Raw genomic sequence first — 22,184 nt, 5'->3', positions numbered from 1 at the left:
ACACTGGACTCTGAGTACAGGGCAGAGTTATGACTCCCTACCCACAAACCCAACCCCAAGTCAATAAATAAATAAGGAAGAGCTACAGGATGAGAATTGAAAAAGACTCTACAATCCTGCTCTTGCCACATGATAGTGAAAGGGCATCTTCCTGAAGTGGCAATGACAAATTCATAGGTACTGAAGGTAGTGAGCAATAGAGCAGCAGTCAAGGGCACCAAAGAATACAGGCCAGTGAGGGTAGCCAACTGCCATTACTGCCTAAAAGGCCACTGAAAATGCAATCCAATTGAAGTTTATTGACAAGTTCTTCATGACTTGGGATATGATTGCCAGTAAATAAGAAAGTATCAGATGGTGGGGGCATGATACAAAAAGTAAAATCATTTAAACCTCTCTCATGAGTATTCCCAGTTTAAATATTTGGTCTAACCAAATAGTTCAAAGTCTCAGATACTATAAATATTACTTTGGGAAAAAGCAGTCTTTCATTTGACACAATGTGTTATGTTGCAAATGCAGATGATTAAATTTCCAGTTCTCTAATGGGGTACTTGGTTCCTGTGAGCAGTTTTTTTACAACTGGCAAAAACAACATGTCTGGCTGTGGACGTCAGACTTTGTTGGATTATTTAGACAAACATACTATTTGGTTAAATTTACCAGTGTAATCAATAGGGGGTTCTGGTTGACACATTAATTACATTCTATGGAAATTCTATGGATGCATCATTTAATTAAAATTTTCACTTAGTACTTATCCGAGTATAAGAAATGTCATCACAGTTTTTTACACATGGTAATAAAATCATTGGTACATTACCAAGATTAAATCATGAAAAAATATCTACCCTTCTGTTTTTCTTCCTACTAAAATTATCGAGCTTCTTACTGTACCACCTGTGATGACAGGCAAGATAAACAGAATTTCAAAGCTTTCCACAACATCTCCATGTCAGAACAAATGAGTATTTCCAGTCGACAATTTATCATTATAGCATTTCAGAGCCTTATAACTAATTCTTAAAAACATTAATAACATCTACCTTTACTGAGGTCTCACTATGTGCAGTGAATATGTTAAGAATTCCACTTACATGATCTTATTTAATCTCAGAGGAATATTTTGAGGTTTCTTTCCATTATACAGATATGGAAAGTAAGGCACAGGTTATATAGATGGTAAAGACTGGAGCCAGGACTGAAACCCAGATCTGACTCATTCTGAGGCCCTTCTAGTCTAATCCACTTTGTATTTCATAAATATAGAAACAGGCCCAAGGGATAACCTAACCTGTCTTTCCAAAGGGCACACAGCTGGACAGTGATAGACAAAATGAGGGCTCAGGTTTCTCCCAGTTGTCTTTATTGCAATGAGCCATCACTATAGGACTAAACTATTCAGCTTTTTATCTTGTTGCATTTCTTTTTCAGCATAAGGCAGCCAGAGACATGTAAGTAATATCCATTATCACTGCTGCCTGTGATGTATAGAGCAATCACATTTTTAATGGACCCTATCTGAGTCCTTGCTTGTCTGCATAGCTCTTAAAGAGGTCTGGAATGAATCTATTGCTTCTTAGTGGCAGTCAGCATTTGGCATAGTTCCTCATATGGTAGAGTTGGATTTCTGTGGATTTTGTTTTCTCCCCTATCTCTGTAAACTTTCCCCAAAAAAATGTCATACTGTACCTCCCTACTGCAAGAATAAGAACTGTGACTGCTTCATTAAAAGTCTTCTATTTTAAACAGCCCTAATCTGGTCATACCTTTTCCTTGCTTTAAATACTCAGATAAACATTTTGGTGTTTGTTTTTATTATGAATGAGTATAGAATTTTATCAACTGCTTTATCTGTATCTGTTGAGATAATCATGTGGTTTTCTATTCTAATATGGTGATTTACATTATGGATTTTTTAACGTTAAACCAACCTTGCATTACTAACAATTTGGCCTTAATTATTATCCATTGCTAAATTTCTGGTTTTGCTAATACTATTTTTATTTGCTAATATTTTATTCAGAATATGTGTCTATGCTCATGATGTCCTTGTCAGGTTTTGTTATGAGCATTATGCTGGCCTCATCTTGGTTCAGGTGGTGGTGAAAAAGGTATTTACATATATTAAAAGTCATTGAACTCAAGATATTAGACATTTTACTGTATATAAATTACACTTGACTTAAGTACAATTATTAAAAAATCATTCAGATGGCTTCATCTTGCCCTGAAACCAAATTCATTAGAATGGCATTCAAGGCTTCTGTGTCCTTGGACAGATGTATCATCTTTGTCACTTCACCTATTACATGGCTATTCAAGACTACTTTTAGTTATTCAAAACTATCATATTCTTTCACACTGTCAGAACTTTGCTAATGCTCTTCCTTCAGAACTGAATGCTCTCTTCCATGCCTCTCTTTCTCCATCTGGGAGAATTCCTTTCATCCTTCAAGGTTAACACAAACAATGCTCCTTCTAGGATTTTCTGGAAGATTCTGCCCCCTCCCCAGTCACCTGAATGACTTAATCCCTGCTTTGTGCTGTCACTACTCTGGACACACAACATTCTAACAAACAAAACAGGTCCTGTGTGTAAGTATTTCCATTTCCTCTGTGAGGTTGAAAGCTTTTGTGAATCTTTTTCTCATCTTTGGATATCCAGGGCCCAATGGCACCCAACAGGAGTAATTAGCAAACATTTATTAAAAGAATAAATATGCCCTCCAATACAAAATTGGAGGAAGGGGAAGATTATAACATAGTAAAGTTGTTACCATTAAATAAAACCAATAAATGTATGAACAAAACAAAACAAAAGAGAGATCTAGCATTATGTTTGTACTAGAGGCCCGATGTACGAAATTCGTGCAAGAGTAGGCCTTCCCTCCCCTGGCTGCCAGGACCGCTTCCCTCTGGCACCCGGGACCTGGGCTTCCCTCACAGCCCTGGCTTTGTCCAGAAGAACGTGTGGTCTAATTAGCATATTGCACTTTTATTATTATAGATATCACTGTATAACAAATTAATCCAAAATGTGGAGACTTAAAACAACCATTTCACTTATTTGCTCCCAATTCTACACACAGAAGAGTATTACCAGCTTATTAAGAAATAAGGCCCAACTGTACAACTTTTGTAAAATCCCACATGATAGTAATTCATTACTGTTCATGAAGAAAATTAGTGGCTAAAAATTGTTATGAATTTAATACCATGTTTATTTTTTTTAGTAAATCTTTGCTTTCTTTTTTTAAAATATATATTTATTCAGATTATTACAATTGTTTCTCCTTTTTCCCCCCATAGCTCCCCTCTACCCGGTTCCCACCCCACCTTCTGCCCTTACCTCCCCCCCACTGTCCTCATCCATAGGTGTATGATTTTTGTCCAGTCTCTTCATGAACCCCCCATACCCCCTTCCCCCTGAGAATTATCAGTCCACTCCATTTCTATGCCCCTGATTCTATTATATTCACCAGATTATTCTGTTCCTCAGGTTTTTAATTCACTTGATTTTTAGGTTCACTTGTTGATAGATATGTATTTGTTGTTCATAATTTTTATCTTTACTTTTTTCTTCTTCCTCTTCTTTAAGAATACCTTTTAGCATTTCATATAATACTGGTTTGGTGGTGATGAACTCCTTTAGCTTTTTCTTATCTGCCAAGCTCTTTAGCTGCCCTTCAATTCTGAATGATAGCTTTGTTGGGTAGAGTAATCTTGGTTGTAGGTTCTTGCTATTCATCACTTTGAAAATTTCTTGCCACTCCCGTCTGGCCTGCATAGTTTCTGTTGAGAAATCAGCTGACAATCGTATGGGTGCTCCCTTGTAGGTAATTAACTGTTTTTCTCTTGTTGCTTTTAATATTCTCTCTTTGTCTTTTGCTCTTGGCATTTTATTTTATTTTTTTTTAAATAAATCTTTATCCAGATTATTACAATTGTTTCTCCTTTTTCCCCCCATAGCTCCCCTCCACCCGGTTCCCACCCCACCTTTTGCCCTTACCTCCCCCCCACTGTCCTCATCCATAGGTGTATGATTTTTGTCCAGTCTCTTCATGAACCCCCCATACCCCTTTCCCCCTGAGAATTATCAGTCCACTCCCTTTCTATGCCCCTGATTCTATTATATTCACCAGATTATTCTGTTCCTCAGGTTTTTAATTCACTTGATTTTTAGGTTCACTTGTTGATAGATATGTATTTGTTGTTCATAATTTTTATCTTTACTTTTTTCTTCTTCCTCTTCTTTAAGAATACCTTTCAGCATTTCATATAATACTGGTTTGGTGGTGATGAACTCCTTCAGCTTTTTCTTATCTGTGAAGCTCTTTATCTGACCTTCAATTCTGAATGATAGCTTTGTTGGGTAGAGTAATCTTGGTTGTAGGTTCTTGCTATTCATCACATTGAAAATTTCTTGCCACTCCCGTCTGGCCTGCATAGTTTCTGTTGAGAAATCAGCTGACAGTCGTATGGGTGCTCCCTTGTAGGTAACTAACTGTTTTTCTCTTGCTGCTTTTAAGATTCTCTCTTTGTCTTTTGCTCTTGGCATTTTAATTATGATGTGTCTTGGTGTGGTCCTCTTTGGATTCCTATTGTTTGGGGTTCTGTGCGCTTCCTGGACTTGTAAGTCTATTTCTTTCACCAGGTGGGGGAAGTTTTCAGTCATTATTTCTTCCAATAGGTTTTCAGGATCTTGCTCTCTCTCTTCTTCTGGCACCTCCATAATTCTGATGTTGGTACGCTTGAAGTTGTCCCAGAGTCTTCTTACACTATCTTCAACTTTTTGGATTTATTTTTTTTTTTGCTTTTTGCTTTTTAAGTTGAGTGTTTTTTGCTTCTTTGTATTTCAATTCTTTGACTTGATTCTTGTGTTCCTCTAGTCTGTTGTTGGGTCTCTGTATAATATTTTTCATTTCAGTCAGTGTATGTTTAATTTCTAGTTGGTCCTTTTTCATATCTTCGAGGGTCTCGTTATATTTATCGGCCTTTTCTAGGATATTCTTGAAAAGCCTTATAACCGTGGTTTTGAATTCTATATCCAGTCGTTTGTTTTCCTCCATTTCTTTTGTTTGTGATCTGTTTCTTTGACGCCGCATTTTCACTGCTTCCCTGAGTTGGTAATGTAAATTTGTGTGCTAGGTTTCCAATATGGCCCTGTGGGTCTGCCTCACCAGTTAACCTGAGGTGGACACTCTTGGTGCACCCCTTTGTGGACTGTGTGTACAGCCTTGTTGTAATTAAGTCTTGATTGTTGTTGGTATCACTGGGAAGAATTGACCTCCAGGCCAGTTGGCTGTAAGGATCAGCTGTGTCTGTGCTGGGAGAAGTTCGGTGCTGGAGACAGCCTTATAGGATTAGACTTGTCAAATTGCAATAGCCTCTGTGCTCAGCTTGGATGGGGTGGAGTCTCAGTCTTGGCTTCCCGTCAGCCTTGCCCTTGCGCGCACGTGCACGCCTTCTGACCTCTGCCTTCCCCGGCTCCTGAGTCTTCGCCCGAGAGTCCAGACTCCGCCCACAAGAGCGTGGGTCCCCGGGGGCTCGCCTGGAACTGGGGTCCAGTGCAGTCAGAACTGGGGCTCAGTGCAGTCAGGAGCCTCCGACTCCCTTCCACTAGGGAAAGCCTGTGGCAACCTCCGCAGCCTTTGTGCGCACTGGCACGCGCGCGCCTTCCGACTTCTGCCTTCCCCAGCTCCACACGCGCGCCTTCAGACTTCTGCCTTCCCCAGCTCCCGAGTCTCCGCCCAAGAGTCCAGACTCCCCGCACAAGATCGTGGGTCCACAGTGGCTCGCCTGGAACTGGGGTCCAGTGCAGTCAGAACTGGGGCTCAGGGCAGTCAGGAGCCTCCGACTCCCTTCCACTAGGGAAAGCCTGTGGCAACCTCCGCAGCCTTTGTGCACACTGGCACGCGCGCGCCTTCAGACTTCTGCCTTCCCCAGCTCCCGAGTCTCCGCCCGAGAGTCCAGGCTCCCCCCACAAGAGCATGGGTCCCCCGGGGCTCGCCCGGAACTGGGGTAAAGTGCAGTCAAAACTGGGGTTCAGTGCGGTCGGGGGCTTCCTTTCCCCTTCCGCCAGAGAAAGTCAGCCAGGCTCTCAGCCGCCCTTCCTCTCTGGGCACACAGAGACCCTTTGCCGTACCTCCAATTCTCTGTGAGCTTTTCTCTTTCCTTCTAGTTGTAGAATTTTCACTCAGCCAGCTTTCCTGTGGTTCTGGATGGTGTCCATTCTGTCTTTTAGTTGTAGTTTTGAAATTGTTGTGCGAGGCAGTTTAGGTGCTTACCTATGCCGCCATCTTGGTTTCTCCCCTGCTTTTGGCATTTTAATTATGATGTGTCTTGGTGTGGTCCTCTTTGGATTCCTTTTGTTTGGGGTTCTGTGTGCTTCCTGGACTTGTAAGTCTATTTCTTTCACCAGGTGGGGGAAGTTTTCAGTCATTATTTCTTCAAATAGGTTTTCAGTATCTTGCTCTCTCTCTTCTTCTGGCACCCCCATAATTCTGATGTTGGTACACTTGAAGTTGTCCCAGAGGCTTCTTACACTATCTTCAACTTTTTGGATTTTTTTTTTTTTTTTTTTGCTTTTTGCTTTTTCGGTTGAGTGTTTTTTGCTTCTTTGTATTTCAATTCTTTGACTTCATTCTTGTGTTCCTCTAGTCTGTTGTTGGGTCTCTGTATAATATTTTTCATTTCAGTCAGTGTATGTTTAATTTCTAGTTGGTCCTTTTTCATATCTTTGAGGGTCTCATTATATTTATTGGCCTTTTCTAGGATATTCTTGAAAAGCCTTATAACCGTGGTTTTGAATTCTATATCCAGTCGTTTGTTTTCCTCCATTTCTTTCATTTGTGATCTGTTTCTTTGATGCCGCATTTGCACTGCTTCCCTGAGTTGGTAGGGTAGATTTGTGTGCTAGGTTTCCTATATGGCCCAGTGGGTCTGCCTCCCCAGTTAACCTGAGGTGGACACTCTTGGTGCACCCCTTTGTGGACTGTGTGTACAGCCTTGTTGTAGTTACGTCTTGATTGTTGTTATCACTGGGAGGAATTGACCTCCAGGCCAGCTGGCTGTAAGGATCAGCTGTGTCTATGCTGGGAGAAGTTCGGTGCTGGAGACAGCCTTATAGGATTAGACTTCCCAAATTGCAATAGCCTCTGTGCTCAGCTTGGATGGGGTGGAGTCTCAGGGCAGAGCAGACAGTCTTGGCTTCCAGTCAGCCTTGCCCTTGCGCGCGCACGCCTCCAGACCTCTGCCTTCCCCGGCTCCCGAGTCTCCTCCCGAGAGTTCAGATTCCCCCCACAAGAGCATAGGTCCCCAGGGGCTCGCCTAGAACTGGGGTTCAGTGCAGTCAGAACTGGGGCTCAGTGCAGTCAGGAGCTTCTGACTCCCTTCCACTAGGGAAAGCCTGTGGCAACCTCCGCAGCCTTTGTGCGCACTGGCACGCGCGCGCCTCCAGTCCTCTGCCTTCCCCGGCTCCTGAGTCTCCGCCCGAGAGTCCAGATTCCACCCCCCCATAAGAGCGTGGGTCCCCAGGAGCTCGCCTGGAACTGGGGTTCAGTGCAGTCAGGACCTTCCGACTCCCTTCCACTAGGGAAAGCCTGTGGCAACCTCCGCAGCCTTTGTGCACACTGGCGTGCGCACCTCCAGACCCCTGCCCGCCAGGGCTCCCCCGCGTCTCCCCCGGGTCTCCGAGTCTCCGGTGCCTTTCTCTCTACCTGACAGTCCAGACTCCCCCTGTATGAGCCTGGGTCCACGGGTTTTCGTCCGGGACTGGGGTTCAGTGCAGTCAGAACTGGGGATCAGTGTGGTCGGGGGCTTCCTTCCCCCTTCCGCCAGAGAAAGTCAGCCAGGCTCTCAGCCGCCCTTCCTCTCTGCGCGCACAAAGACCCTTTGCCATACCTCCAATTCTCTGTGAGCTTTTCTCTTTCCTTCTAGTTGTAGAATTTTCACTCAGCCAGCTTTCCTGTGGTTCTGGATGGTGTCCGTTCTGTCTTTTAGTTGCAGTTTTGAAATTGTTGTGCGAGACAGCAGTTTAGGTGCTTACCTATGCCGTCATCTTGGTTTCTCCTCAATAACATGTTTAAATGAAAAATGCCTCATCAACCATGATAGCACACCTTAATTTTTAATATAGTGTTGTTCTTTTTTAAACAACAAATAAGCTTGGTGCATATGAGTTCTTGTTTCCTTTGCATCAAACACTGGACCCATTTGAGTATCTATCACTGACAAGTTACCAAACCACAAATTTAGACTAAGAGATTGCTTTTCTAATAACTGAGTCACTCCTTCCAATTATAGTGTTTTACAATTAGCATTGCTGGTATATACTAGACTGGCAATTTAAGTGAATGTATTTGTGCCAAGTAATAATAGATGGCAATTATCTGTGGTTTGGGAAAACCCAGGGCAGTTACTCCTTGAATAACTGACCACAATGATCCACATGTCTGCCCAATCAGAAGGAAGCCTCCATGTTAAGTTGTGTGGAATGACTTATCCACCATTTTTGCATTATTTACTCTGATGTCCACAAAGTGTGTTCAGTGAAACACTATGGATTGTTAGTTACATAGAAGGGTTACTTAGTCAAGTATAAATGGGGAGCCCAAAACAAGACTATTTCTTCTTATAAATGCATAATTTCTTTTCACATATAAATGCCCTGAGAAGTCTTCCAATAAGAAATATAACTTTATTTCATCTATTAGCCACCTCAAATGTGTTATTAAGAAGAAACATCAAGTCCAACAATAATCAAACAGTACAAGCAGTAATGCTCATAAGATGAACAGTTGTAACAGGTTCCTTTTTATAGAAAGCGGAAGAACTATTTATGTTCACAGTAGATATTATATCACCTTTACTATTCACACACACAAAAGTACTGTTTGTATTGAAGTATTGAAAACTGCTAAGAAAAAAGTGAATTAGATATTTCTTCTTGTTTCCCTTGTCATATTTAGTACCCATCTCACACAAAGACCACTGTCCCTTCAGGTGCCATGTAACTTAGAGAAATGAGTGAGAGACCCAGATCTTTAACAAGGATTCTGTGTTGGCCAAGAATTAAGAAGAAAGAAGCATCTCTTTTGAACTAATGGGTTCTTGTGTGTCTAGCTTAGTCCTCCTCTGGATAGATGTGGATATTTAAACATCAAGGTATATTCTTTACTTAAGTAATTGGGAATGATACACTTATTAGGAGCCTAAGTCCCTGCCTTGCCCATATCATATTGTCCATGTATTTAAATCAGACTTCATAATCACATCATCTGTTTAAATGGCTGTGTTTTTTATGCCCATTTTAACCTCCCCTTCTTATCAACCTGACATTGCTGCCACAAGGTGAAAGCACTGTAATATCCCAGTTGTTTCATTAGGAAGTAGAGCAATAATTTAATTTCTTAAGGAAATATCAAGGAATTAATTACAAATTGCATTATTAGTTTTCTGGTACATTGTGGTGGTGAGGGGATATCACTCACAAATGACCCTCAGATGTTAGCCAGCTTATCAAGGACCCTGCCAATCCTAAGGTGTCATCTCATGAAGATGAACTCTCTTCAACTATACTTGGCCTTTAACCTACCTGAAGTTTCTGAAATATAAAGTATTAAGGTAATTTAATTACATTTGATATTTGAATTTAAGAGGATCTAAAGACCATTAGTCTTCTAATCACACAGTGTGATATTATGCATCGTAATCAGCTTTACTTTAACTGCATGAATAGGGAATGGTAAATATGAAATGCTTATTATATGAAAGTAGATTTTTTTTTCCTATGAGGAATTCCTACTTTTAAATGAATAATATTTAAATAGGTATTTGAGCCCTAGCGGGTTTGGCTCAGTGTTGGCCTGTGGACTGAAGGGTCCTGGGTTCAATTCTGGTCAAGGGCACATACCTCGGTTGCAGGCTCAATCCCAGCCATGGTCTGGGCGCGTGCAAGGAGGCAACCAATCGATGTGTCTCTCACATAGATGTTTCTCTCTGTCTCTCCACCTTCCTTCCACTCTCTAAAAATCAATGGGGAAAATCCTGGGGTGAGGATTAAATAAATAAATAAACAAACAAACAAACAAATAGGAATTTGAGTTCTGGCAAGTGACTTGACCTTTCTGGTCCTCAGTTTCCCCGTCCATGAAGTGGGGGTGATAGTTGTACCTTCCTCATAGTCATTGTGAAGAGTTAATGTAAATGTGAAAGCATTTAGCACCCTGCCCAACACATAGTGGGTGTTTACTCAAATATTAACTAGTGTAATTACAGATTAAAAAGTCAGGTGGTGATAGTGGTGTTTATTTCTATTGTTCAGGCACACTAAGTACCTTGCCTGTTTATTACACTTAATTCTTTGTAAAACATCTTCATGATGATCAATGTAATGCTGGCAGTTGTTACAGTAGAATAAAAACATGAAACACAGTTTTCCCTTAAAACTGCAGCTTTGTCATAAGTCACACAGATGGCCTGTATATAAACTAGAAGAAATTATAACTAAGGTGTCTTGTGAAAGTTTTATCATTTATCATTAAAAATCATTTACTATGGTCTTTCTTACTGTTCAAGGCACTGTGGGATGAAAACACAATGACACTTCCACATTTTTCAATAAAACTTCAGTTTCTTCTAAGACTGGTGCTGTGATGGGAAGTAAGATTTTGTGTTCTGATACCAGGAGTCACCAGCTTATATTTACAAACTCAGGGATTATGCTCCTTCAATATTGATCTGACATGTTTAACTGCTTATATCACTCGCCTGCAATGCAGTTTAACTTACTTGTTCATAAAGGGGAGTTTACCATGTGGTAAATTGGAGTCATATGAAATATTAAAGTAAATATGTTTACAGAGTTAAGGAGAGACTGCAATTGTATGCAATTGCATCAGATGTTGAGTCAGGTCCTCTGTGCTTTTAGATAAGGAACCATTATGAAAGGAGGAGTGATGCCAAATAAGGAAAAACCTCCCAATTCAGCTTTTTTCTGGTGACTGTATGTCTCCTTCCAGATCACTGGAGTTTCTTAAAAAAATGTGTCTCCTTTTAAAGTGGTACCTATGCATACGTTAGTGTACTATGCACTCATTTACTTAAGAATATTTACATCCGCATGACCAGAAGATCAGGGGTTAGAATTCTGGGTTAATTCTGGTTTCCCCTCTGCTGACATAGAGCAAGTCACTTACCCTCTAGGAAACTTCATTTCCCCCTCTCTCATATTTGAGATAATAATTCTCAAGGCTGTCATGAAGATTAAGTGACATATATATATTAGAGATGTTTGGTAACCAGAAAATTGTGATATGAACGTAGGTGGAATTATTTTTCTGAAGTGGGCCCCGTGTATATGCATGCGCAGTCCATTTATTTTTCTAGTTTCTGTATGTAGTTTAGCTCACTTCCATAGATGGAAGAAAAAGCATCAATTGCAAGTCATTTGCAGTGCAAAAACCTCAAATACTAAACTTTCTACTTTACAGAGAGAACTTGATGGAGCCTATTATGTATAATGCTTACAGTCAGCATTTGGGAGATGAGTTGTAGGAATGATTGATCTTTGGTACTCCCAAATCAAACGATACCTTGTGCTGCACATTATTTTTAAATGGCCTCATGATGAGTCCAATTTTACATTTACCAATGTGTACAGAGATTCACATTTTACAAGACGTTTTCCCCAAACACTATTTCATTTAGTCTCTTAACAACTTTTCAGAAAGTTATTGTTCTTGTTCTCGTTTCATATATGGAACTTTGAGTTGTTATGAATTAAGAAACTAGCACAGAATTACATGGCTAGTGGGCCAGCCAAATACAATCCCATTTTTCTGTGCTTTCTACTACAATGTGTTCCCTTAATGTGTGTATGGGGATTTTTTTCCCACTTGTTTCATGAACAGAAACACAGTTCTGTGTTTGTTGTATGAAACAGCTGGTCAGGCAAGACAGCCTTAAACATGCTATGAGTCGTAAATATTTTCATTTATTTTTAATTAGGTAAAACTGAAGTCTAGCATTAACACCTTTTGCAAATATTAGGAAGAAATGTAGCTTATTCCTGAAACAAATGTCCCATCACATGCAGATTTTTTCCAGTACAGAATCATGTTGTACTCTAAGAAAAAACTAAAAATACACATTGTGCATGAGACTGTTGTTTTTCTTCTTTGTATAGGTGTGACATACATGTTTTCCAATTAGTAATGCCATACCAACAAAGCCAAACATATAACCATAAAGGCTGTTTGCTACCCTCTTACACATGCTGAGCTAGAACTGTGGAACAACACCATCTTGGTAAGAGCGCTTTTGACAGAAGACTATACTTAGAATTGTGGAGCTTGTAAAATCACATTTTTTACCAAACTTGCCCCACCCCAACAGAAAACCTAATGCATGGATCCATACAAACCTACACAAATACGTTTAACATGCTATAAAAAAGGGATATTTTTTGGTTGATTTTCAGCTCATAGACTATATCCATTGGTGCCCAGTAAATTACAAACTCCAACGTAAAAAGTATTTTTGCCCTCATAGACCTAACAACTAAAAGCACCCAGGATTTAATGCTTCTATCTTTAAATGTATAATCTTGGAAATTCCAGGACTGAATCCATTAGATTAAGTTTAGTATTCATGTGTTCACCTATAAATACATATAAGCATCTTTAAATTTATATTTTTAAGATAAATTCTTTTAAGTATTTATTTTCAAAAGCTTCTCCTAGAAACTATATCAAGACTGACAGTGATAACTGAACTAAAAACCCAAGACTGGGAGTTAATTTCCACTTGTAGGTTTTAGGTAAAGAACATCTCTTTCAGCTGATTCCCACAGTTAAGAATAACAAAGATTACCCCCGCCCCCCCAGAACAGTGGACAGAAAACAGAAGCTTCAGAGATCTCAGAGCTGGCTTGAGTAATAGCACCTGAGATAAATTCCCAAGTAGTCAAAACTCCACATCCCAAACCCCTTGAGCTGAAGGGTTTTCACACTTTGCCAAATGAAAGACCCATTAACACAGACGCATGCAACGCCTGCCTGTGGTATTTGGAACAGAAAGAATTCATGGTTGTAGGTTACCCATCTTATTGCTATATCAACCACATGAAAGCTAGGGAAGGGGCCCCAGATGGAATGCCCCGCCTCACCAGGCCCCAGAGGAGTCTGACAGCTGAGAGAAGCATTACTCTGGCAGAAATACTCCAGTTCCTGAATACAAAAAAGAGTTTCAGGAGAAGCAGAGGCCCCAGGAGGTTCAGGTCATTTTCTGATTGACCTTTAATGCTTAGCATTAATGAAGAGCCACAGAGGAGGGTCAGCCTTACCTTTCTGTCATCAACTGGAGCCGCTGCCCGCCTTTTGGGTGCATGCTCTCCCTGGAGTGGCGGTGGGAGCTGGGACCCCGGTTCTGGGGAAGCTGGCACGCAAGCTGGTTTGTACAAGGAAGTCCGCACTGAACCACTGCTCAGGTCTGATGCCCAGAGGCCTTCCTCTGGTTAGCGGCGCAGGAGCGTTTCTTGAAAAGCCAGACGACCCGAGCATGCAAGGCCGCATGTGGGCCATGTCACCAGCCACTTCATCTTTAGAGGACCGCCAAGTTGTTGGCTGTCATGAAAGCCACCTTGTTAACTCCAGGTATCCTCGTGCCCAGCTGTTTTCTAGTATCTTGCAACCAGACACATCGAGTCTTAAAAATGGGCGTAAGAGTGAGCGTAAATCGTCCTTGTCTTCAAACCCTGATAGTAAAGAGTCTCTGGAACACCTGAAACTCTCCACCTAAGGGAGCATCCTCTTTATAGCCAAAGTCAGCATCAGAGGACGAAAAGACAACACAAAGGGGTCTTCCTCTCAGGCGTGCGTGGTTCTGTGGCTGCGTGGGGGCGCTTTGGCTGCTGGAACGGTGTCCACGCCTGCGCCTGTGTCTGCGTCTGCGTCTGCGCCTGCGCCTGAGCATGCGCCTGAGCATGCGCAGAAGCCAGAACTGGACTTCTGGCACCGCTGCCACGTGTTATCTGGGCTTTGGTTGTCGGTTGTCAACCACTGAAATGCAGGTTTATACAATAATACGGAAAATACGCTACCTACAGGAATTTTATGTAAGTACTTGGGTGTGCTTTACGTAACTCCCTGAGAATATTTTCTATAAACTGATGGCAATAGAAATGTTGAACAATAGTGATTGAATTGAACTTACCTTGAGGTGGTAATTTGAAAAATCCTATGATCTGAGAATATACTTTTTTTAAAAGCTCTCAAAAATCAATAGTAAAAAAATAAACAATCCAGTTGTGAACTAGGCGAAAGACACGAACAGATATTTTAGCTAAGATATTTGAACGGCAAATAAGCATGTGAAAAGATGTCCAACATTATTAGCCTTTAGAGTAATGCAAATTAAAACCACAGTAAGTCGTCCCTACAAATCTGTTGAACAACTGAATTTTTTTGTTTGTTTAAGTAATAATACCAAATGCCAGTGAGAATGTGAAGAAACTAAATCTCTTCTACCTTACTGGTGGGAATGTAAAGTGGTACAACCACTCTGAAACATAGTTTAACAGTTGCTTAACATATGACCCAGCAATCACATTCTTGGGCGTTCATCCCAAAGAAATAAAAATCTTATGCTCACACAAATACCTATATACAAATGTTTATAGAACTGTTACTCATAGTAGCAAAATATTGGAAACTACTCAAACATCCTTCAATGGGTACATGGATGAACATACTCTGGTATAATACCTATTTACTTAGCAATAAAAAGGAATGAACTACTGAAACATGCAACACCTTGAATGAACCTCAAGGGCATTATGCTTAGTTTTTAAAAAATCAACCTTAAAACATATATTATATTCTCCCATTAATATAACAGTCTCAAAGTGACAAAACTGTAGAGATGGAGAACAGATGAATGGCTGGTTCAGTAGCATGATGAAGTGCTTTTGTGATAATGGAACAGTTCTCTATATTTATTGTGGGGATTGATTATTTTTTAATCCTATGACTTTGATAAATATTTACCATAAAAGCTAGTCAAAAGCTTTCACATCCACTTTTGTACAGTATAATCCTGAAAGTATTCAAATATACAGTGTTGGTTTAATTAAGCTTAAATACCTATTTTTATATTAGTAAAATCAAATAGTATTGATTTTATTAGCAAACAACAATTTCAGTATACAGATGTAGGTTATTTTGTAGTAATAATAAGAACAGGGATAAATTCTGGAGTTCAATTTGCTATTGTTCCTTTTCACTCCTTTGTTGGCAATGTAGAGACTAGTTTCTCCAACTTTTCTAGAATGGGGGGGGTTCATTTGTAAAATTTGAGAGCTACATATCATAATTATGGCAACCTCTTTCGCAGATCACTGCCTTCGTATGGAAGGACTTTCTAGAATAGTGACTTTTCCTCTGCAATCTTAATTATTGTTTACACCAATTATTTTTTTCCTGAAAGTTCTTCTGGTCAGTTCTCCTCAGGTTTAGGCATCAACTGGGCAATTTCATAATGACTGTTTGGTCTTTACCCCTATGGAAGCAGCATCCTTTAGAAGGCCTGAGCCTCAGTGTCCCCTGTGTATGGAAGGCAAGCAAAAACTGAATGATAGCCTGTCAACTGGAGTCTTTGTATAGATAGATGTCTTTTTGGTCCTAGCACCTACCTCGCTTAAGCATGCCACTTAATTTTGTAAAATTTATTACCAAGGAAATGAAAGAAACAAGAAAAGAAGGATAGCAAAAAGCAGGTTAGTGGTAAAATAAAGCCTTGGTACAAGCTGACTACAAATGCAACTGTCAGAATCTCAGAAAACTACCCACTTCTGCATGCCTCAGTTGCATCATCTATAAAATGATTATGATATTAATAGCATCTTCTTCATCGGTTGTAGTGAGGATTGAGAAAATATGTTTTAAACCTTCGAATCCATTGCCTGCCACATACGATGACTGCAATACATATTGATTCCCCTTTCTTTTGAGTCTCTACCCTAATTCTTAGCCTTGAGGGTAATTTGAAAAGATTAGGGACTGATAACTCCATTTCAAAGACGGTTCAATGAGGATGGCCTAAACCAGTGGTCGGCAAACCGCAGCTCGCGAGCCGCAGTTTGCCGCTCTGTTGACTAATGAGTTTGCCGACCACTGGAATAGACTAAATGTTACCGTGTAGTTGGAAGCTGTGAGGATTAGGCAATTGTGGCATATTGTGTGCAAAGAGGTAGTATATGACAGTGGTCGGCAAACTCAGTCAACAGAGCGGTAAACCGTGGCTCGCGAGCTGCATGTGGCTCACGAGCCGCAGTTTGCCGACCACTGGCCTAAACAAAGCAGGTTGCCCATAATACCTTACCTTGAAAAATATAAACCATTGAACTTCACTATATCCTGGAGTCTCTGAGATATTCAGAGAGCACCAGGCAAGCCTTTGTCTCTGCAGGAAATATAAACCAGTGGGGAAGAGTAGGAATACCCAATGGACTAAAACTCATCTGGGGAGCCTAGGAAGGGAGAGTAAGTATTCCATCTGGGAAACTAAGAATGGTTTCCTGGAAGAAACTGAGGGACTGAGGGGTTTGCTTTTAGGAATTTTCCCAATGTTCTGTTTCTTGGGGAATGTGGCAAAGAGAGAGCCCTTACATTAAAATATGGCTCCCTTTTCCCCAGACCTCAGTGTCTCAGAACATGTTACCTGAGAACTCCTGGAGGACCAAGGACACGTTGCCATCTTTGCATACCCAGCCCTTTGTACACATCCTTCTAAATAAAAGTTTATTAAATGAATAAATCCCTGAAGGTAGCTGAGCACATCAATACCATTGTTCCCCAGGCTGGAAGTGAGGAGGTTTGGGCACACTAATTTCAGCAGGCCCTCCCAAAGCTCTCAGAGGGCCCAGGCCAGTTTGGTTGTGCTCACTGTCACCTCCTTAGAACCTGACAGAGTACCTGACATACTGTAAGCATTCTAAATACTTATGTGAATCCTGAAAAAATACCCCTGGTCTTGTCCTCAGAGGTCACAGTCAGCCTGGAATAGGAGAGCTGGAGGACTATCTTGGGTTTCCAAGGAATCTGACAACCCATGAGCAGCCAGAAGTCAATTTCACTTCCTCACTCAGCCATTTGTTGGAGGTTGTCAATCACCTCCTTACTCAGGTTGGGGTCTGCCTGTGAGTCCTTAAGCCCCCTGCGGGGATCCCAAGAGCTAAGTCGCCAAGGAAGGTAACCCAGAGGGGGAAGCCTGACAGCACGTGCAGCCGCCCAGGGGAGGAGGAGGCTGGGCTAACGCCGCCCTTAGTCAGCAGCTGGGCTCGGTTTTGAAACAAAAGCCAATGTCCTCCCTCGGAGTCCGCGGCCGGTCAGCTGCTAGGGGAAAGAAAGCCATGCTGCCCAGCCGGTTAGTGGCCCAACTTACTTTTCCAGAGCCTGGGACAAAGGACCAGCAATGGCACGGGAATGGGTGGGATGTTAGGGATGGGAACCGGGGCACAAATCTCATTGACCCGCCCCTCCCAACGGCTCAGGAGAGGGCCTGGGTCTTCCATGCTCTGCGCATGTTTGTCCTGGGCAATCCGCCACCGAGCCCGGGCCCAGGCTGCGTAAAGCTGAGGCCCCTTTGCCACCCGCGCACCAGCGCCCAGACACACCGGGCCCTGGTTTCATGAATGAAATCCAATCGTGTGGATATAAATAGCCGCGAAGGCTGCTAACGTCACAGTGAGCGCGGCAGCCGCCACCGCGGCGGAGCTCGGTGCCGGGAGCTCTATCCGCCGAGCTGGCCCGCCCGGGAGCGGGGTGGGGGCCGGAGGAGAAGGGGAGGGCTGGGGGTGGAAAGGGGCGAACCCCTCTGTCCCCGGACTGGGAAGAGCGGCCGCGGCGGTAGGCGAGCCCGCCAGACAAGGCAGTGCCATGCTGCCTTTGTGCAAAGTTGGGCGGCGGGCTGCACGCCGCGCGCAGCGGCCCCGCACAACCGCGACCGCGCGCAGTCGTGGCTGCTGCTGAGTGACGGGGGGCCCCCCCGCTCCCCCCAGCCCTTGAAGGCGGAGAGAGCTCGCGTCTCGCTCGGCTTCAGGGTAGGTTCTGTGTTGTGAGTGCGCTAAGGTACGAAACTTCTCGGAGCAGCCCCCGCGCATCCCCTACCACCCCCTGCCCCAGCGGGTGGCATGCGGGGGTCCCCGGGCCGCGCCACGCGGTAAGCAGCGTCCCAAGAGAGAGTTGTGGGACAGAGATGCCATAGGAGCCACCCTCGTTTCTCCGCGAGGCCGGAAACCCTCACATCAGAGGCAAAGGAGAGATTTCTAGGAGCGCCCGCACAGCCGCACCCCTAACTTAGAGCTGAGAAAATGAACAACAGGCACCCTTAGAAGGCTGTCTGCGCCAGGGAGGGGGTGGTGCCGCGCCGACAGGAGGGCTCTTTTTCTTGGAAGGACAGCAGTGGGGAGCCAGAGGTCCCGAAAGGGGGTTATGCTTGCCCTTTTGGCACTTGCACCCCCATGAGAGTTGACGGGTCAGCCCACAGTTTAGCACTCCCCACCCCCAGCCCCCTGTCTATGGAGTCTGTTGTGAGTTGCTGTGACAACAGTAGGAGCTGCCATGAGGGGCTTTCAAAACCTCTTACCTTGTCTCCCTGTGCTCAGCTTTCGGGGAGAACAATGGGGGTGGGGGTGGGGGGAGTGTGCAGACAAGGGAATCCAACCTCCTCACCAAAGAAAGAAATGAGAGGAAGGCACAGCGATGTAAAAATATATCATTAGATCCTACTGTTAGCTGTGCCGTTTCTACCCTCAGCAGTATCAAACATCTCAAATGAGGAGCAATGTCAATATTTAGACTTGGACAAGCCAGAAAGTTAGAAGGGAGCGCCAAGCACAGGGTTTTGACTTGGCTTTGCACGTCAGCACACAAGCTGTGCCTTTCGAGCTGACTGTACACATTTACTGGGGGTGAAAATGCATGAAGGTTGATATATACACAAAGGCACCCAGACCTTCAGAAGACCAAGAGTAGCCTTGATTTTGAACTTCTCCCAACCTGCGCTGTTCACACAGTTCTGTTGGAACCCAGCCCGATGCTCAACCTAAGGTTTCTCTAGTTTGGGGCTCTCCCATCCCCAACCAGGTTGTGTTGCATATTCTACACTGAACTGTGCATCCTCTCTAAACTGCAAAAATATTGTTATCAGTAGTTTTGATCTTTGTATACCTTCTCTTACTAACAGCAGATATAAATAGCCAATAGTCTGTTTTTGTTTGATCTCAGACAAGCTCTAGGCTTTCCAAACATACACTATGTTTACAAAAACTCTTTATAAATTTGGAATTATATTTAGTTTCCAATATCTTGGTAGATGCTTAAGAGAGTCTCTAGTTGCTAGAAAATAAACACAAGTTTGTTGGTTTGTTTCAGTGTAAAATAACGTCTGCATATTACTCTGCAGGTGGAGTGGGCAGTAAATTATTACATTAAACAAGGTTTCCTCTGAGATTCCTGGATCTTATTTGGACATATTAGTGGGAAAGGGGTTTAACCATCCAATCCAATGTGGGAGACTGAAAAATAATTAGGAAGCACTAAAATCACAGCCAGTATTCTTATAAACTTGCCCATTTGTTGTTATTTTCCAAAATGTTGAATGTAGTGTAAATTGAAGTACAAAAGTCTGTGTGTGATCAAGAGGTGGAAATAGAAACACGGGTAGTTCAATGTCATTGGCTCAATAATACAACTTACTGACTATTCAAATATAATTTAATAGGAAAAAAAAGAATCGTGTGGACTTTTACTTATGATAATTTTATCTTTAAAAAATGTTATTTTGGAGGAATAGCATGTCTGCCTTTATGACTTTTGTATTGCAAAATGTCTGTAAGCTTTTTCTTGTTCCTATCCTTGGGTTTGTGGCCAAATGCTTTTTTTGTAACCTACCCAGTGTTCAGAAATATATTTTAACAAATGCTACAAAAATGTTACCCTAGCTATTTTAGGATAACATTTCTTTGACCCCAAGAAATGCTACTTTAACACTGGCACCTAGCAAAAGTAAAGCAGATTCTGCCCCTTTTGGGGGAGGGGTTGGGGAAGAAAACAACGTATGTTGAAAATTTTAGTAGCTTTTCATGTGCTCCTGGCAAGCAGTAGGATTTATACAGTATTTCTCTCTTTTATCTAGGTAAGTCCAGCTGTAAGCAGAGTGTTTTGTTCTTCACATCCAGCAAGCCAGGTTAGTATCTTTGTACAAACCCATGACCACAGATTACATCTTGTGTCTAATTCTAAGCATGCATTTGAGAACAGGTTTCTTAGTCAACTTTTCTTACAACAATTTGTCTTTGTCATTTTTTAATGGAATCATTTATTAACATCATAACTTCAATGATTATTAAAATTATTCTATTTACTCTGTGAATAAAATGGACCTTGAATCAATTTGTCCTTTATAAGACTTTTTTTATTGAGGGTGGGGGCGAATAAAAGTGGTGCCTGAGTAGCTGAGGATACTGGAGATCTAAGTGCTTGATAAATAAGGTTTTACTTCTAATCTTAGCACTCTAGAGCTGGAAGAAACTTGATAAAATAATAGTTGGCATTTTTTAACATGAACCAAAGTTAAGGTAATGTACCTCATTCTTTGCATTTATGTTCTCATTTTGCACCTAAAAAACTCCCCGTGATGTGAAATTACTCTCTTGATCCCCAAACAACAGGTGAGGAATTGGAAGCTCAGAAAAGTTAGATAATACGTTCAATTCCTAGTTCTAGGCAATGGAAAAAAATAGAATTGATTTTTTTAAAAAGTTCTATCTTACTCTAACACCTAACTCTCTAGTTGAAAAATTCTTCTCCAATAGGGAAACTGGGGCCAAGAAAAGTTAAGTGACTTGCCCAATATAACTTGGTAATTACAGCTCACATCATACAGCTGTTACAAAATAAATCCATTCGATTTTCTAGAATCTAGACGCAGGGGTCCTCAAACTTTTTAAACAGGGGGCCAGTTCACTGTCCCTCAGACCGTTGGAGGGCCGGACTATAGTTTAAAAAAAAAAAAAACTATGAACAAATTCCTATGCACACTGCGGGCCCGGGACGAGTCTTCTGCTAAGCAGGACAGGCAGCAGCACCCGGCAGGCCGGATAAATGTCCTTGGCGGGCCGCATGTGGCCCGCGGGCCGTAGTTTGAGGACACCTGGTGGAATAATAAGTGTTCATGTCTACTTTCTGGCATGGAACTGTCAAAGATCTAAGTTTTTATAATGAGATCTCTGGTCCTAAGGATCTTACAAACAAGTAAGATTGTAAACATTCATGTATAAAAAAAATTAGGAATAAATCAAGAACATGTATCCCAAAAGGCCAAATGGGAGGTCATTGGTACATTGACAAGAAGTTCAACATTTTCCACTCTGTGGGATTACTTTGTCATTGGGGGAAAAATATCCAGTACATACTTTGTCTGGATAGATGATAAATGGGTGAAAGTTTAGGAAAAGATAGAATGTAGAATTTCAACTGAACAGAGAGATTTTGCAGTCATCTAGAAACACTAAATTACACTATCTCAGACTCAAAGGTGTTACTGCTTCAAAAGCATTGTAGAGAAATAGGCAGTTCAATCTCATTACTTGGAGGCCTCACTTGGGCTTCATGTAATGGGGTTGGTTCAAAGAATTCAGGTGACTTGAATTTGGATTTTGTGTTTGAATCTGCATAGCATCTTAGAGAAAGCATTGCAATTTGGCAGTTGCTTGAAAGTACTGTATTCCTTTTGGAATTTCAATTTGTCTGAAATATGCCATGTAATGGATTTGGTTACATAATAGATAAATCCCAACTAAAGTCCTGAAAATAGCCAATATTTATAGATTAAGTAAGACATTTTTAGTTTTTGCCTAGGTTGTTAGTCTTCTCTTCCCCACTCTTCCCTACTTTTTGAAAAATCATTGATGACAGTTGTTAATCCTCTTAAACAGGGGTAATAAAAAAAAAGAAATGAAAACAAATTACTAAAGAAAACCTTAATATATCATCTTTTATTAAACTATTGATATTACCAACTCAAGCTAATAGCCCTAAAAGCTTATTAGTTAAGATATCCTTTTAAGTATTTAAGGGGTGGTTATAAGATGTTCCATAACACCTTGGTCCTATAAAAGT

The 22,184-nt window shown here is 41.7% G+C and overlaps 1 protein-coding gene across 3 annotated transcripts in view; it reads left to right on the top strand.

The window, feature by feature from the left end:
* The first annotated feature begins 17,349 nt into the window (after window positions 1–17,349).
* Window positions 17,350–22,184, top strand: part of RHOBTB1 (Rho related BTB domain containing 1) — a 67,781-nt gene continuing 62,946 nt past the window's right edge. For 2 of the 3 annotated variants that reach the window (XM_080642950.1, XM_080642948.1), the window contains exons 1-2: window positions 17,382–18,103; window positions 20,200–20,250. The gene's annotated coding sequence lies outside the window, so the exon portion shown is untranslated. Of the gene's footprint in view, window positions 18,104–20,199; window positions 20,251–22,184 lie in introns of all 3 variants that reach the window. The other variant, XM_080642949.1, reaches the window with a different exon arrangement.

The sequence above is a fragment of the Plecotus auritus genome, assembly GCF_963455305.1.
Source record: "Plecotus auritus genome assembly, chromosome: 9".
NCBI lineage: Eukaryota > Metazoa > Chordata > Mammalia > Chiroptera > Vespertilionidae > Plecotus > Plecotus auritus.
This window is presented reverse-complemented; position numbering and strand designations above follow the sequence as displayed.